The sequence below is a fragment of the Schistocerca piceifrons genome, chromosome 7 (genome assembly GCF_021461385.2).
Source record: "Schistocerca piceifrons isolate TAMUIC-IGC-003096 chromosome 7, iqSchPice1.1, whole genome shotgun sequence".
NCBI lineage: Eukaryota > Metazoa > Arthropoda > Insecta > Orthoptera > Acrididae > Schistocerca > Schistocerca piceifrons.
Window position 1 is genome coordinate 551,339,048 of NC_060144.1, and position 17,851 is coordinate 551,356,898.

The following is a 17,851-nucleotide window of genomic DNA, read 5'->3' on the forward strand; positions in this document are numbered from 1 at the left end:
CACTCTAGGCAAGTTGGGAACGGAAGACCACCACGGAGACTTCTCCCATTCCACTCTTCACCTCGGTTTCCCCTCCAGCAAAATCGCTTACGCCAATTGCAGCGCAAGTCACGTTAATTATACGTCGCTTCCCAGCGCCGACCAATGCCTGCCCTGGCACTCCACACTCCTTATTCAGACCACAAGTATTCTCAGTTGAGGATGCGGATAGGAGGGGCATGTGGTCAGCACACCGCTCTCCCGGTCGTTATGATGGTTTTCTTTGACCGGAGCTGCTACTATTCGGTCGAGTAGCTCCTCAGTTGGCATCACGAGGCTGAGTGCACCCCGAAAAATGGCAACAGCGCATGGCAGCTGGATGGTCACCCATCCAAGAGCTGGCCACGCCCAACAGCGCTTAACTTCGGTGATCTCACGGGAACCGGTGTATCCACTGCGGCAAGGCCATTGCCAATGCCTGCCCTGGGGAGTGAAAAAATTCCCACAAAATTTCCCTTCCTCTCAACTTCTGCTATTTACCTCCTCCCAGGCCACCCATCAAAGTTAACGTCTGCACAAAACACCAATTTTTCCGGAATTCTGACTCCCAGGAGAGTACTTCAAATTTCTCGGTCCTACGTGCCCATCGGAGGCCGGCGTATTTCATTCTGTAGCTCTTCACCTGATTTACTTCAGACTCTGTGGACCGTGAATTCAGCGTGAAGTTGCTGTAGTCACGAACTTGCATATTTTGGCCTCTGTTGACCGCTTCACCGTAGCTTTGAGCAGCTTTTTCGCATGTTTCACTGAAAACGGGACGACGGTCATTTATCAACAGGTGTACAAGTTCTCCGTCTGCTTCCTGGTACACCAGCATGGGGTCAACCACCCACGCACTGTCAGTCACCTTAAGGCAGCTGGAGGCTGCGCCCTGTTACCGCTTTCTCAGAGCTTGAGCCACCCTAAGGGAAGCCTCAGTCAGCTCTGAATACTGCCCTGGGATAAACTAGCCTCCAGTAAATCGACGCGTTTGCCACAAAGTTTTCATGTCGTGTGAATTACTTTAAAACTATCACCTGACACTAATTATTCCAATACGTCCATACTATACCTTCTACAAGATGCATTGTGCCTTGTCAGTCATTTTTGTTCAGCCCTACTGTTCGCTCAACGTGAGTTAGGTGATCTTAAATGACTTCATGTAAGGGGCATAGTTCTTGCCATCTTACAAGATTAAAACAATGAAAGTGTTCGAGGGCTTCAGAAACAACATTAAACCAGAAATAATAGGCTTATTAAACTGAGGAAGGCATAGTTCCGCAGCTCTGCTGAGGTATCTGAATAGTAAATTTGGCATAAATGGAGAAGTATAGATGGAAATATAATTGGGGTAAACGTACGTAAAAGGAACTACCCCATGGAGATTTGATGGACCAGTTGAAGTACTGGAAGGCTTAAATATAGCAAACTAACTCTTTTTTATACGCACTGAAATGTCATTACCATTGTTATTCTTGGTGAACTACAAGACATCCTTGCCAAAACGATCAAAACGATTAAAGACGGTTCAGTTGGAGAGTTGTAGTCAAAGAACGCGTCACTGGTGAGGGGGGGGGGGGGGTAACTGTTACCATTTTTACTGTGATGTACAATTCACTACAGGTTTAAAGGGGAGCCAGCATTTCAATGCTCCTCAAAAACTTTCTTTTTTAGAATGGCAATATGACTATTTTATGACTTTGGGAAAGTAATCAGGAATAACTGGAATGCCAGATACGTTATCCCTTTCAAATACTTTTTTATCAGGTATGCAATTTCACTGCCAACTTATGATTCGCAATAACCAACATAATTATACGTCGTTAAATCTTTTAATTTTGCTTGAAAATGACTTTGAGTAGGTTTTGACTAGTGAAATGGACTAGGCTCTTTTAAAGCTATCACATGCGCAACGGTAGACAGCAGTACATGTTGTTGACTGTAGCTTTCATTTCACTTACAACAGAAGTCCGTTAGAAATGTGTAACAATCCACTGCAGAAAGTGGGGTTCCTCTGTATCACGTTAGGCGAAATAGTTTCGATTTTTTAGGGTTAGAGAAAATAATTGCTCTGCTCCTACGATTATCCACCCAAAATTTGTTTCTGATGTCTTAAACTGATTATAAAATATTAAGGGTATTATACGTTTAGCGGCTCAATCTTTCTCTTCATAGTAGCAGATTAATACGGAAATACGCTAAATGGAATATTAGAAGCATGGCAGCGATTATAAGCAATTCCTAAGATATTAACAGTTATTACCAATAGAGACAGATGATGCATCTATGGACAGATCATGGTCCATATCCCTAATATTTACGTCGAGCGGGATGTACTAAGTAACCAATCAGAGGTTGTAGAAAGGATTGTTCCGCTGATCATGTCGTTTTCGGCTGCCCCATTTTCAGAGTGAGAGGGAGTGCAGATAATCAGATTCCGATTTTCACAATTGCCAAAGAGCAGAAGTTATGGACGACAGTTAATTTAAATGCAGACCAGATATCAGAATGCAACTCATCAACCTTCAGTCCTCACAATCAAGTGGACGCTCTGTTAAATGCCTGAAGGTTCGGAGATCAAGAAGAGTAACAAGAAGTAATACATTCATGATAGCAAATTACATCCAAAATTAAAATGCAATTAAAAGACTTCATAAAACAGAAGAAAATACAATAGCCACCCATTCGAGAATTGTTGAGGCCAGCACATACCAGAGGGACAATGTAGAATAGTGTGATAATAATAGGTGTAGAGTAATATAAGTTATACAGCGTCTTCTACGAAAGTATTAAAAGTCCAATTTAGAAAATATCCATTTCGCTTTGTTAGATTTGTTCGTTAGTACTTCCTTACTAGTACATGGTGTAAATGGGTCCACACAACGTTTCGCACATTTATTCTAGACGTAAGAGAACCTATGTGAAGAAAATGTCTTCAGCATCAATGAAGCAGTGTACTAAAATCGGACACCTATGTGTAGAAGAACATTAGAAATGAAGTGCGAAACAAAAGCTCTGACCACTTAGGGTGGTTTGAAATAAAGCGAGATACATATGTTCCAAATGAGACAATTATTAGGTAAAAAAAACGTTATATAAACTACATTACTTGCATAGCTGTGACTGCGGTAACAAGGCCTCACAACAGAAACAACAGGTGTAGATGCTGTTATAGTTTTAGTTAGTCGGCAGATCTCGAGCTCTTCCCAGGGAGCTCTGAAGTTATTTAAGTTGAGCTCCAGTCACTTAAGACTTTAATTATACTTGCTTTACTCAGGATGATTTATTTAATTACATTTTCAATACTTAATTGTGTTTCTTCAATGCATATTTACAAAAGTGGCTATTAATTTATACGGTTTGCAAAGAATTATGTGATGTAATGAGTATTGATTATGTACAGCATGTGTTAGAGTTGACGGATGAAAGGTGCCAAATTTACAGTAATGAATGAACTGAGAAAAAAGAATATCTCAGTACACGTTTCGCTTGGAAGAGTATCATGATGGCAGACGCTAAATTTACAGTAATAAAATTAACTGAAATGAGAAAAAAAGATTGACTGAATACATCTTTGTCTTGAAATATTGATGCTTACTGTAAGATATGTCCACTTGATGTATTCCAATGACAATTAATAAACAATATGTCATGTTAATTACCAACTTGTCACTGCTATTCGTGAACCCTTCACCGTACCGGTTTGTTTCTGTCTGTCAACAAGTGAGATTTACTGTTGTTGGCTTCGTGGCCGGTATCTGTTGGGGGATTATCCGCTTCCACCATAGTTCCTCTCGCGGATGACGCTGAGTGGAGACGCAGCTGAGAGGACGCCCTGGGAGCGCCAGACGGGAGAACCCCGGAAGTGGACTAAGAGCCGCCATTAGCGGGCGCACGCTCTCCAGAGGCCGGAAGCTCCAGCTGGAGCACGCGATCCCTGTTCCAGGAAGAGAGGCTGGCGTGAGGCCGGCGTAAGCGCTGGACTCCAGGCATTTTACGATCGGCCACCCACTGGTGCGCTCACCGCAGGACCTCGATTTGGACCAGACACGTGCACTTCACTCCGACTTGCAGTGAGGCTTAAGGACCGAAGCCAGCTGTAGTCTCCACAACTTCAGTCGTAGCTTTCATATTTTAAACTGGTAATTATTATAGCATTTTCACATTTGTGTCGTTTTATTTTCATTAAAACTTCAACTGAAATGGAAGACTATCACTGTTTTTTAGTTTGGGTTTATAGAACTATAACGCTCACCTGACTGGAACAGATGTATTTTCCTGGTGTTGCACTGGCTTCGTGAATGCAAGTCTATCCTCATCAAGCCACCTCATTTCATCAAAGCTACTGTAGCCAACAGACGTTTGAACCTGGTTCTGCATTCAAGCCTTCGTATATCTCTACAGTTATTAAACCCCCTCACTTTAATCCGTCAGAAGATTGAAGACTTCTTGCTGTATAAGTATGCAGCCTATCTACCGATATCTTTGTGTAGTAAAGCTGTCCCACAAATATCTTTTTCCCCACTTCGATTCGGTTCGTCCTTATTAATTATCCCACGCAATCTTCAGCATTATTCTGCAGCTCCGTACTTAAGATAGACTGTCCGGTCACATTAGTGTGACACCCGCCTATGTTTAACGTCAGTGTGCAAAAACCACTCACAGACGGTAGCGGAGGTGGTACTGTCATAATGCTGACATCCAAATGGGCATTATCGTTGGCCGAAGGCGAATGCACTTCTGAAACGGCAAAGTTTGTAAACCATTCGCGTTCCACCATCAGATAGATTCCGTATTCCTGGATTTCCGGAAGGCTTTTGACACTGTACCACACAAGCGGCTCGTAGTAAAATTGCGTGCTTATGTGACTGGATTTGCGATTTCCTATCAGACAGGTCACAGTTCGTAGTAATTGACGGAAAGTCATCGAGGAAAACAGAAGTGATTTCAGGCGTTCCCCAAGGTAGTGTTATAGGCCCTTTGCTGTTCCTTATCTATATAAACGATTTGGGAGACAATCTAAGCAGCCGTCTTCGGTTGTTTGCAGATGACGCTATCGTTTATCGACTAATAAAGTCGTCAGAAGATCAAAGCAAGCTGCAAAACGATTTAGAAAAAATATCTGAGTGGTGCGAAAAGTGGCAGTTGACCCTAAATAACGAAAAGTGTGAGGTCATCCTCATGAGTGCGAAAAGGAACTCGTTAAACTTCGCTTAGACGATAAATCAGTCTAATCTAAGAACCGTAAATTCAAATAAATACCTACTTATTACAATTACCAACAACTTAAATTGGAAAGAACACATAGAAAATGTTGTGGGGAAGGCTAACCAAAGGCTGCGTTTTGTTGGCAGGACACTTAGAGAATGTAACAGACTTACTACAGACTGCCTACACTACGCTTGTCCGTCATCTTTTAGAATACTGCTGCGCGGCGTGGGATCCTTAGCAGGTAGGACTGACGGAGTACATCGAAAAAGTTCAAAGAAAGGCAGCACGTTTTGTAATATCGTTAAATATGGGAGAGAGTGTCACAGAAATGATACAGGGTTTGGGCTGGAAGTCATTAAAAGAAAGGCGTCTTTCGTTGTGACGGAATCTTCTCACGAAATTCCAGTCACCAACTTTCTCCTCCGAATGCGAAAATATTTTGTTGACTCCGACCTACATGGAGTGGAACGATCACCACGATTAACTAAGGGAAATCAGAGCTCGTACGGAAAGATATAGGCGTTCGTTCTTTCCGCGTGCTATACGAGATTGGAATAATAGAGAATTTGAAGATGGTTCGATTAACCCTCTGCCAGGCACTTGAATGTGATTTGCAGAATATCCATGTAGATGTAGATGTAGATGTAGATGATTACAGTATAACGTGTATGGCAAAATTCCGCTATCCAAAACTGGCATCGAGGCAACTGTGATGCACCGCGGGCCACATATCGTAGTGGTGAATGACAGCTGAGGACATACGTGCGGGCGAACATATGTGCAAACGTTGAGCATCTTACAGCCTAAATGAAAAGACGGATTCCAACAGCGCCTTCCAACGACCGCTACAGTAGCCTGGTTCATGCACCCATACTGAATGCTCTTCCCTCGGCGACCAGGGCTGGAATTAGCACGCCAATATCGCAAACGGATACCCACTGAATGGCGACAGGTGGCTTTTTCAGTTGAATCACGTTTTATGCTCCATCGGCGCGAAAAGTCGGAAAGGAAACGCACTGCAACAATTCCTCGAAAGCATCCAGGCCGGAGGAGTGGGCATTATGGCATGGGAACGATATCGTGGCATTGTCTGGGCGGTCTTGACATTCTGGACCGCACAGTGGATCAACACAAGTACGCTTCTATCCTTGCAGAACGTGTCCATCTCTATATGCAGTTTATCTTCCCTCTGCACGGTAACATCTACCAGCAGGATATTGCAACGTGTCACACAGCTCGCAATGTACGTGCTTGATTCGAAGGGCATCAGGATAAGTTTACCGTACTATCCTGGCAACCAAACTGTCCGGATTTTAAATCTAATCGAGAATCCGTGGGATTACTTCGATCCTCAACCCAGAAACCTAGCGCAGCTGCCCACAGTACTGGAATCGGGCTGGCTGCACATTCCTGCCGATACCGTTCAGAACGTCATTGACAGTTTCCTGAACGTCTCGCGGCCGTCGGCGCTCCAAAATTTGCTTATTCAGGTTTTTCCAGGTGTTCACTTTAATTATAACGCCAAATTTGTGTTCTCATCTTACCTGAACCGTTGGCTGTTCACGTGTCAGTACACTACCCTCAGAAACGAACACTTATATTTCTACATAATGTCAAGAAATTGCTCTTTTTCAGTGATCCGTTTCTCAGTGTTGCTAGTATGAATTTTATGTCCTCCGTACATCGCCCATAATCAGTGTTATGCTGCCCTAATATGGGAACTCATTACTTACTTTTCGTGTCTCCTTCCCGACTCTAGTTGCTTCTGCATCTCCTGATTTAACTGGACTGCAATCCATTATTTTGTTTTACTTTTCTTAGTATTTATTGCGTAACACCTTTTTAGTTCTCTTTTTAGTATCCTTTCCTATGTTGGCTCTTCCAAATCATTTATCATAAATACAGAATTATACATACTGAGGAATGAAAATATGACGGTGTAGACCATGATTGAAGATAATTTGACAGGGCCCACATCACAAAATACTTACAGCTAAGGAATCTTATAGCTAAAGAATTTTGACGCAATGCCAACTAAAAACAAAAAATAAAGCAAAGATTGTCGAGGAAAGCCCTATAGACTGAAATGTTTATACAACCAAGACAGTGCATCAAGTTTCATGGACACCCGTTGCTCTCCCATACAAAATGAAACAAAGTCTACTTATATTTCAGTGTGCTCATGACACAATAAAAGAAGAATCCTTGATGGGGGGATAACTATCGGATTCACAGGGTTATGCTGCAAGCAGTTTTCCTGTGTATCGAAAAAACTGCAGGAGAAAAGTATATGGTTCACATCTTCTTTCAACTATATGACAGAAACTTTGATGTCTCGCTGCTGTAACTGGGAAGCAGCTGAAAGATAACTGGGTCGCGTTTGTACCAAGGTAGTTATCAAATTCCTGCTCTCCTGAAATTTTAGAAATCAGGTGGACCTACGAATAGATGGTTGGGACACAGCGTAATGCTCATCCTTAAAGCAGATTGAATGGGATCGATTCTCTTCCTTGGTCAGTATGCGTAACCGTAATTTGAAATCGGAGGAAGATAGATGGATGGTCGTTTCAGCACCAAAAACACTGTTCACCTTCCCAAGCTCAAGGATGTGGATAACCAGTTCGTTAAAGAGGACCTTAAAATAGCTTATCATTTTATTTATATTGAAAATATATGACTTATTTTTTAATTTTGTGTACACAATTTGCTTTCGGAGGCCTTCATACAAACAGTATGTGGTCTACAAAATTAAGTAAGAAAAACTTTTCTTAAATTAGTGTAATATAACTATATGAGAAGCACCCAAATTCACAATCAAATATGTATATATTTGGCAATATGATAACCTCACTTTACTGCCAAACGAATTGAAATTCTAATATAATGCATTGTCTCTTTGCTAAGAAACCACAGCTTACTCTTCTAATATGAGATTCACTAACGCAAAGCAGAAAAATCTTAACGTTGGACTGAATAATTCATAATGTTGAATGGTTCAAACCTCTTTTGAGAATAGCTGTATTTCTTCTACCAAAATTTGTATAAGCTTCCGACTTATTGAAACCAAGCCAGAATTCCTTCAGCACATCGAAACATCCCAGTATGCTTAATTCAATCTCAAATTAAGTATCATTTCATTAAAATTCTTCACTTTACTTAAGTGATGAAGCACTTCTATTTAAATTATTGTTTCAACAGTCCCCTTTAAACTGAAACAAGCAAATTTATTTATAAAACAAAACGGAATACACAAAAACTATGAACTGCGGTTTTCTGATCTTAACATTGATCTACACATTGATTTCAACTAGATATGTAACGTAAGAACGTCAGGAATAAGTTTTGACCTGTCCGTGATGATATAGTTATACAGTCTTCGGTGCTCAAAAACTTCTTTGTGATGTGCGATGTATGTTATTGCATATATAATGTTTGATTACAAATACGTCAGAGTTGTCGAATACGACGGCTGAACTCACTTTTACATGGATATTACGAATAAGACATTTCACTGTAGAACCTCTTTCTTGCAGTAAAATTTGAAGACATGAACTATCACCGAGCCATATTTGTGCACAGATAAACAGAAAAGACTGACAATCACCAGCTTCCTTCCAGTGTAAATATCGCCGAACTAAGCATGTAGTCGAAATCTTAAGCAAACCAATATTAAAACTGTTATATTCGTGCACAGATAAACAGTAAAGAATGACAATCGCCAGCTTCCTTCCAGTGTAAATATCGCTGAACAAAGCATATAGTCGAAATCTGAAGCAAACCAATATTAAAACTGTTAAATCTTAAAAACATAACAGTTTGGAGATAATCTTAGAACATCTGGAAACTGTTCAGTTATCATAATGTTACAAGAGCGTAAACAGATTATGGACGGATATGGATTGGGACGTGAGAAGTGGGGAAAGGGAGGGGGGGGGGGGTGGCAGGACGCAGTCGGTCGTGCGAATTTAAGCGCCTTGCAGAAAAAAATGTTTTAGAAACTAAAGAACTACAGAATACGCTGTCATCACATACTCCTTCCTCTCTCACCACAAATCCCTCTTCGTCGTTTCGTATGGGTGATGTTATTGTTGAATAACTTGATTATTCGGTGACATAGGCAAATACAAGTGTATTTTAAAGCAGTGATTTTAATTTAATATTATTTGTAGTTATGTTCACCACTCCGATGCCCTGTGAAATACCGAAATATTGCAACCTCAGAGTTCTACCAGTCTCAAATAACGACTCCTGTGTAAGTAATAGCTAAGTTAGTTATTGTAGTCTCACGTACATATTTTTAACTGACCTTTACACTAGTGGACGAATCAAAATTGTTTTTCTCTTCCTTCTTGTTACATATTTGTCCACAACTGAAGACTGTCACAGCAGTACACAGAACAAAAGCAATAAACTGTTGTAATGAAATTAAATTCAATTGCAAGTAAGAACAGAACTGATTAACAAAACGAGAGCAGAGCTCAAGTAAAGCCAACAATGCACAGGGATACGAAGTAGGTAGTAGTGCTATCGATATATTGACAGTAAATTGTCGATAGTCTTCTTGACAATCGACAGTGCGTATCCCTTTTTCGTCATATCACTGAAAATGAAAATATCTTTCAGTTTCACTACTTGGCCGAGCCGTGTGTAATTTCATTTAGATAATAGGGGGGTCCGTCCCCTGGACCACCTCTCCCCCTCCCTTGATCTATCTACGTCCTTGACCATCTGGTCTATCTTCTCGTTTTAAACTAGTCCTGCATTAGCTAGAGCCCATAGAAAGATTTAATACCTATTCGTTAATTCTCATGTAATTTCGTGAATGTGGATGTTTGCTTTACTTTCCCACCTCCGGTGAATACGGGAAACAGTTCAGACGAAATGGTGGGGAATATTTCTCCTTCGATACAAAAAAACATATATCCCGCTGTTGAAGTCTGTGGATATTGGGTGCAGTCGGTCAATAATGGACAAAGTGCAGTCGGTATGGATTAAGCACTGAGACATGAATTTATTCTGCAGCAGCCATGTTTTATTGAACTGCGACAATGAAAATCTAAGTTGATATATGAATGGATTTCCAAATCAGGCTAAATAGCTGTTGTTGTTGTGGTCTTCAGTCCTGAGACTGGTTTGTGCAGCTCTCCATGCTACTCTATCCTGTGCAAGCTTCTTCATCTCCCAGTACCTACTGCAAACTACATCCTTCTGAATCTGCTTAGTGTATTGATCTCTTGGTCTCCCTCTGCGATTTTTACCCTCCACGCTGCCCCCCAATGCTAAATTTGTGATCCCTTGATGCCTCAAAACATGTCCTACCAACCGATCCCTTCTTCTAGTCAAGTTGTTCCACAAACTTCTCTTCTCCCCAATCCTATTCAATACCTCCTCATTAGTTACGTGATCTACCCACCTTATCTTCAGCATTCTTCTGTAGCACCACATTTCGAAAGCTTCTATTCTCTTCTTGTCCAAACTATTTATCGTCCATGTTTCACTTCCATACATGGCTACACTCCATACAAATACTTTCAGAAACGATTTTCTGACACTTCAATCTATACTCGATGTTAACAAATTTCTCTTCTTCAGAAACGATTTCCTTGCCATTGCCAGTTTACATTTTATATCCTCTCTACTTCGACCATCATCAGTTATTTTGCTCCCTAAATAGTAAAACTCCTTTACTACTTTAAGTGTCTCATTTCCTAATCTAATCCCCTCAGCATCACCCGATTTAATTTGACTACATTCCATTATCCTCGTTTTGCTTTTGTTGATGTTCATCTTATATCCTCCTTTCAAGACACTGTCCATTCCGTTCAACTGCTCTTCCAAGTCCTTTGCTGTCTCTGACAGAGTTACAATGTCATCGGCGAACCTCAAAGTTTTTACTTCTTCTCCATGAATTTTAATACCTACTCCGAATTTTTCTTTTGTTTCCTTTACTGCTTGCTCAATATACAGATTGAATAACATCAGGGAGAGGCTACAACCCTGTCTCACTCCTTTCCCAACCACTGCTTCCCTTTCATGCCCCTCGACTCTTATAACTGCCATCTGGTTTCTGTACAAATTGTAAATAGCCTTTCGCTCCCTGTATTTTACCCCTGCCACCTTCGGAATTTGAAAGAGAGTATTCCAGTTAACGTTGTCAAAAGCTTTCTCTAAGTCTACAAATGCTAGAAACGTAGGTTTGCCTTTCCATAATCTTTATTCTAAGATAAGTCGTAAGGTTAGTATTGCCTCACGTGTTCCAACATTTCTACGGAATCCAAACTGATCTTCCCCGAGGTCCGCTTCTACTAGTTTTTCCATTCGTCTGTAAAGAATTTGCGTTAGTATTTGGCAGCTGTGACTTATTAAAGTGATAGTTCGGTAATTTTCACATCTGTCAACACCTGCTTTCTTTGGGATTGGAATTATTATATTATTCTTGAAGTCTGTGGGTATTTCGCCTGTCTCATACATCTTGCTCACCAGATGGTAGAGTTTTGTCATGACTGGCTCTCCCAAGGCCATCAGTAGTTCTAATGGAATGTTGTCTACTCCCGGGGCCTTGTTTCGACTCAGGTCTTTCAGTGCTCTGTCAAACTCTTCACGCAGTATCTTATCTCCCATTTCATCTTCATCTACATCCTCTTCCATTTCCATAATATTGTCCTCAAGCACATCGCCCTTGTATAGACCCTCTATATACTCCTTCCACCTTTCTGCTTTCCCTTCTCTGCTTAGAACTGGGTTTTCATCTGAGCTCTTGATATTCATACAAGTCGTTCTCTTATCTCCAAAGGTCTCTTTAATTTTCCTATAGGCAGTATCTATCTTACCCCTAGTGAGACAAGCCTCTACATCCTTAAATTTGTCCTCTAGCCATCCCTGCTTAGCCATTTTGCACTTCCTGTCGATCTCATTTTTGAGACGTTTGTATTCCTTTTTGCCTGCTTCATTTACTGCATTTTTATATTTTCTCCTTTCATCAATTAAATTCAATATTTCTTCTGTTACCCAAGGATTTCTATTAGCCCTCGTCTTTTTACCTACTTGATCGTCTGCTGCCTTCACTACTTCATCCCTCAGAGCTACCCAGCTAAATAGCTATCTCATTGAATCAAGTAGTCGACGATGCCTTTGGGGTGACGTCATAAGCGCGTGACTGCGTATGAGATCGCTCTCTACGTTTTCATATATTTTTAGGTTTCAGATATATATTTTAAAGGTTTTTGTGATAATATTTACTGTATAAGTTACTTATTAGTGGTTTCTTCATTCACCTCTGCCTTTCTTGTGTTGTGACCTGATATTTATGAGTGTTTCGTATCGAGCAACTTAACATCTTACCTGTGTTTACATTTCGCGCTGACCAGTTGCAGCTGTAGCGGTGCATCGAAAGCTAACTACTAATTAATTGTTTGTGTATAGTAGTTTATTTAGGAACTTTAGTAGTCTTCAACCGGTGTTCTTAGTGTTTTCTTCTGAAATAATTTCAGAAGAATTTTTTGGAAACTGCTTTCAGTTTCGTTACTGTGTCATTACACGTTTTATTTTCTATCTGTGTTAGTCTTTTGTTATATTCTCATTTGTTGTTGATTAATACTGTCAATAATAGTAGTTACTTCCCTTGCAGAGCAAGTTTGTGATTATTTTAGTCAGTTTTTAACATCTTCTTATTGTAGTAGCGGAAATTAGATAAAGTAGTTTTCTTGTTTCAATAACCGTAAAATTTTACCATGAGTGAGAAGTGTGGGCTTTGCCGTAGGTTCGTGAGTAGTGGATTGCGGTGTGAGACTTGTTCGAAGTACTTTCACTGGGGGGGAATGCAGTGGAGAAGCCAGTGGGCATTCTATTGAGATCCTCTCCTGGAACTGCAGGTTATGTAGCAAGAGTAAGTTGATAGAGGAGCAGGAGCATAAGGTCTGTGCCCTTCAGGTGCAATGGAAAAACGCACAGGAGGAGCTAGATAGGATGAGGATGGAGATGGGGGTTGGGGAATGGGTGCTGGCTGTTGGCAAGAGATCTGCTAGGAGAAGGAAATTTTCGGATAGTTATACTATTGCTGTTTGCAATAGATATGACCAACTGTGAGAGTCTAGTGGAGAGGAACCTCTAGTAGCTGTAGATGTAGGAAGTATGCAGCAGACCTCAGCATTCACGTTGGCTAGGACAGTTGCAAAGTCTAAGAGAATGAAGAAGGTTCTGCTGTTAGGTAGTTCTCATGGTAGAGGTGTAGGCCAGCAGTTGCAGGAAGTGTTGGGGACTGAATACCATGTCACCAGCATTGTGAAGCCTAACGCAGGGTTGGCTCAGGTGACCGTTAACATAGGGGGGTTATGTAGGGATTTTACTAAAAAGAATCAGGTAGTGATTGTGGGTGGGGCTGGTAATAGTATTGACAGTGATGGGGAGTATGACATAGATGGTGACCTGGAAAAGATAGCCACTCAGAGTGGCAACACGAATGCGCATTTCGTGGAACTGTTTCAGCGTCACGATCGGCCTCATCTTAATACAGCCGTCAGGAGTAATAACATGAGACTTGGGGGTGCGCTGATGACAGGATGGGTTTCACTAGACATGGCCTGCACCTCAACAGGTATGGAAAGGGGAGGTTGGCTAAGATTATAGGTGACAGCATAGGCGGGTGTGTTAGGATCACTCAAGCGAAAATTCCTGTAATTGTGGGTGTTAGAGCTGTACGTTTTTTAGATTGAAGTCAGCTGATAGGTATTCCTGCTTAAGGGAAGTCTCTCTAACAAAGAATCCACTTTCGACAAAGCTTAGGTATACGATTAATAAGGGAATTAGTATATTTCATCAAAATATACAAGGTATTAGAGATAAAGTTAGTGAACTGCTTATAGATGTTGACTCTGAAATTATTGGTATATCTGAACACTTCTTAAATAAGGAGATAATTCAGAGGCTTCCTTTACCAGGACACAGGTTGGCTGGCAGCTTTTCTAGGAGCTCTTTGCAGTATGGGGGAGTAGCCATGTATGTGAAAAACGGTATCCCATTTGAGTCAATTGATGTTTCAAAGTAATGTACTGAAGAGGTGTTTGAATGTTGTGCAGGTGTGGTTAAATTTAGTGGGGCTAAACGTCTAACTGTTGTTATTTATAGATCCCCAGACTCCGATTTCACAACATTTTTGCTAAAACTAGAGGAGGTTCTTGGTTCACTTTATAGGAAATACAAAAAGTTAGTTATATGTTGTGACTTCAATATTAATTGTATAAGTGATTGTGCAAGGAGAAGGATGCTGGTAGACCTCCTTAATTCATATAATCTTATGCAAACCGTATTCTTTCCAACGAGAGTGCAAGGGAACAGTAGAACAACCATAGACAATATTTTTGTTCATTCCTCATTACTAGAAGGGCATTCTGTTAGCAAAAAGGTAAATGACCTTTCAGATCATGATGCACAAATTTTAACTGTAAAAGGTTTTTGTGCTGCAACACATGTTAAATATAGTTATCAACTTTTCAGGAAATCTGATCGACTTGCTGTAGAGACCTTTGAAAACCTTATCAAGGAACAAGAGTGGCAAGATGTTTATAGTGCCAATACAGTAGACGATAAATATAATGCTTGCCTCAAGACTTTTCTCGTGCTCTTTGGAAGTTGCTTTCCGTTCAAAACAGGTTACTAGCACAAACAAGCAGCCTGGGTGGCTGACTAGAGGGATAAGAATATCTTGTAGAACAAAGTGGCAATTATATCAAAACGTTAGAAACAGTCACAATGTAAATGCAGCAGCCCATTACAAACAGTATTGTAAGGTGATTAAAAAAGCTGTTAGGAAGGCAAAAGGTATGTGGTATGCAGATAGAATAGCTAAGTCTCAGGATAAAATTAAAACCCTATAGTCAGTCGTAAAGGAAGTGGCTGGTCTGCAGAGGCCAGTCGAGGATATAAAATCAGTGTGTAGTGGAACGTCCGTGTTACTGATGAGTCACATATATGTACAGTATTTAATAATCACGTTCTGAATATAGCAGGTGAACTAAATAGAAACATAGTCCCAACAGGGAATCATATAGCGCTCGTAGAAAAAAGTGTTCCGAGACTGTTACCTGAAATGCTCCTCCATGATACTGACAAGAGGGAGATTGAGTTAATAATTAAATCACTAAAGACCAAGAACTCTCATGGATATGACGGGGTATCTAGCAGAACACTGAAGTATTGATCTATGTATGTTAGCGCAGTACTTAGCCATATCTGTAACTTTTCCTTTAGGAGTGGTCGGTCTCCTGACCGATTAAAGTACTCGGCAGTGAAGCCACTTTATGAAAAGGGAGACAGGGATAATGTTGACAATTATAGACCTATTCTGTGCCATCGGTGTTTGCTAAAGTATCGAGAGGGTTGTATATACAAGGTTACTGGAGCATTTATATTCACACAATTTGCTGGCAAACGTACAGTTTCGTTTTAGAAATGTTTTAACAACTGAAAATACAATATTCTCTTTTCTGTTAGGTTTTGGACGGATTAAATAAAAGGTTGCAAACGCTAGGTGTTTTCTTTGATTTAACGAAGGCTTTTGACTGTGTAGACCACAAAATATTACTGCAGAAGTTGGACCATTATGGAGTAAGGGGAGCAGCTTACAATTGGTTCACCTCTTACTTTAAGAACAGAAAGCAGAAGATAATTCTCCGCAATATTGAGAGTGGTAGTGATGTTCAGTCCCAATGGGGCACTGTTAAGTGGGGTGTTCCCCAAGGGTCGGTGCTGGGGCCACTGCTATTTCTTATTTATATAAATGATATGCCTTCTAGTATTACAAGTGATTCAAAAATATTTCTGTTTGCTGATGACACCAGCTTGGTAGTGAAGGATCTTGTGTTTAATATTGAGACAGTATAAAACAATGCAGTTCATGAAATACGTTCGTGGCTTGTGGAAAATAATTTGATGCTAAATCACAGTAAGACTCAGTTTTTGCAGTTTCTAACTCACAATTCAACAAGAACCGATATTTTGATCAGACAGAATGGGCATATTATAAGCGAGACGGAACAGTTCAAGTTGCTAGGCGTTCGGATAGATAGTAAGCTGTTGTGGAAAGCCCATGTTCAGGATCCTGTTGAGACATTAAATGCTGCTTTATTTACCATTAGAACAGTAACAGTTCCACACGAAAAGTAGTCTACTTCGCATATTTTCATACGCTTATGTCATATGGTATTATTTTTTGGGGTAATTCTTCTGATTCAAAAAGAGTATTTTTGGCTCAAAAACGGGCTGTTCGAGCTATGTGTGGTGTAAGTTCGAGAACCTCTTGTCGACCCCTATTCAATAGTCTGGGATTTATGACATTGCCCTCACAGTATATGTTTCCTTTAATGTCGTTTGTTGTTAGCAGTATTAGCTTATTCCCAAGAGGTAGCAGCTTTCACTCAGTTAATACTAGGCAGAAATCAAATCTGCATGTGGAATGCACTTTCTTGACTCTTGTGCAGAAAGGAGTGCAGTATTCTGCTACATCCATTTTCAATAAGCTGCCACAAGAACTCAAAAATCTTAGCTGTAGCCCAAACATTTTTAAGTCTAAACTGAAGAGTTTCCTCATGGCTCACTCCTTGTATTCTGTTGAGGAGCTCCTGGAAGAGCTGAAAAATTAAGCAAATTCCAGTGTTACATTGTTGATTTTCTTTATTCAAACTTACGAATTGATGCTTGATATCTTTCTTATATTACATTTTATCTGTTTCTACTACCGTGTTATAATTTCATGTATTGACTCGTTCCATGTCTATGTAGAGTTATCCTTAATTTGGTCCCACGGAACAATAAATAAATAAATAAAAATAAATAAATAAATAAATAAATGATGTGCGCTGAGTCTAATGCTGCTACTACTATAGAACAAGATTCCGCTTGTTCGACTTAGACGTTATGAACGGAAGAAGATCATCTCTCATTTCTCACAGAAGGGTTTTTAATCTACATTTCGACTTGTGACTCATGTGGAAAATAAATTTTCTCGTTAAACAAAAAATTATGGTTTAACGGTCCGTCAACGACGTGGTCATTAGTGGCGGAGTACGTACTCGGATTGGGGAAGCATGTGGAAAGACTCGACAGTGGTCTTTCCAGGGATCCACTCCAGCATTTACCATTTTGTCATACGTTGTTAGCAACACATTTTCATTTCGTAAACCTTTCACCAATTTCATTTTTACAGTCCTTTTTGAGCACTTGTTATACGGCCCTTATTTCAACACCCTGTTACACGTGTAATTCCTGTCCCTTCTCCTTCAATTACCTGCCAAATTTTGATATCAGCAAACTCCCCTCATTTCCTGGACAGCTTCTTCTGATATTATCATCAAATTCAATATATTAATTAATCGCTGTTGTCATTTCTTCTATTCCATCAGTTTGGTTTGTGTTTTGTTGGTTCCTAATTCAAATTCTGTGCTAAGTAGACAGTACATATAACCCTTCAGTGCCCACACTTTCGGAGTGAAGGGCCACTTCCTCTGACATTATGGAGCAACAGGCCAATTAAAGTACGTAATGTTATACAAACAAGTCGTATTCCCATACTTTATGAGATACAGCCATTTCATACCGTATGTAGTGCATAAGTGAGTAATCTATGAAA

At 40.3% G+C, this 17,851-nt stretch overlaps 1 pseudogene; it reads right to left on the reverse strand.

Moving 5' to 3' along the window:
- Nucleotides 1-335: 335 nt before the first annotated feature.
- Nucleotides 336-452, reverse strand: LOC124709454 (annotated as a pseudogene).
- Between the last annotated feature and the right edge of the window lie 17,399 nt (nucleotides 453-17,851).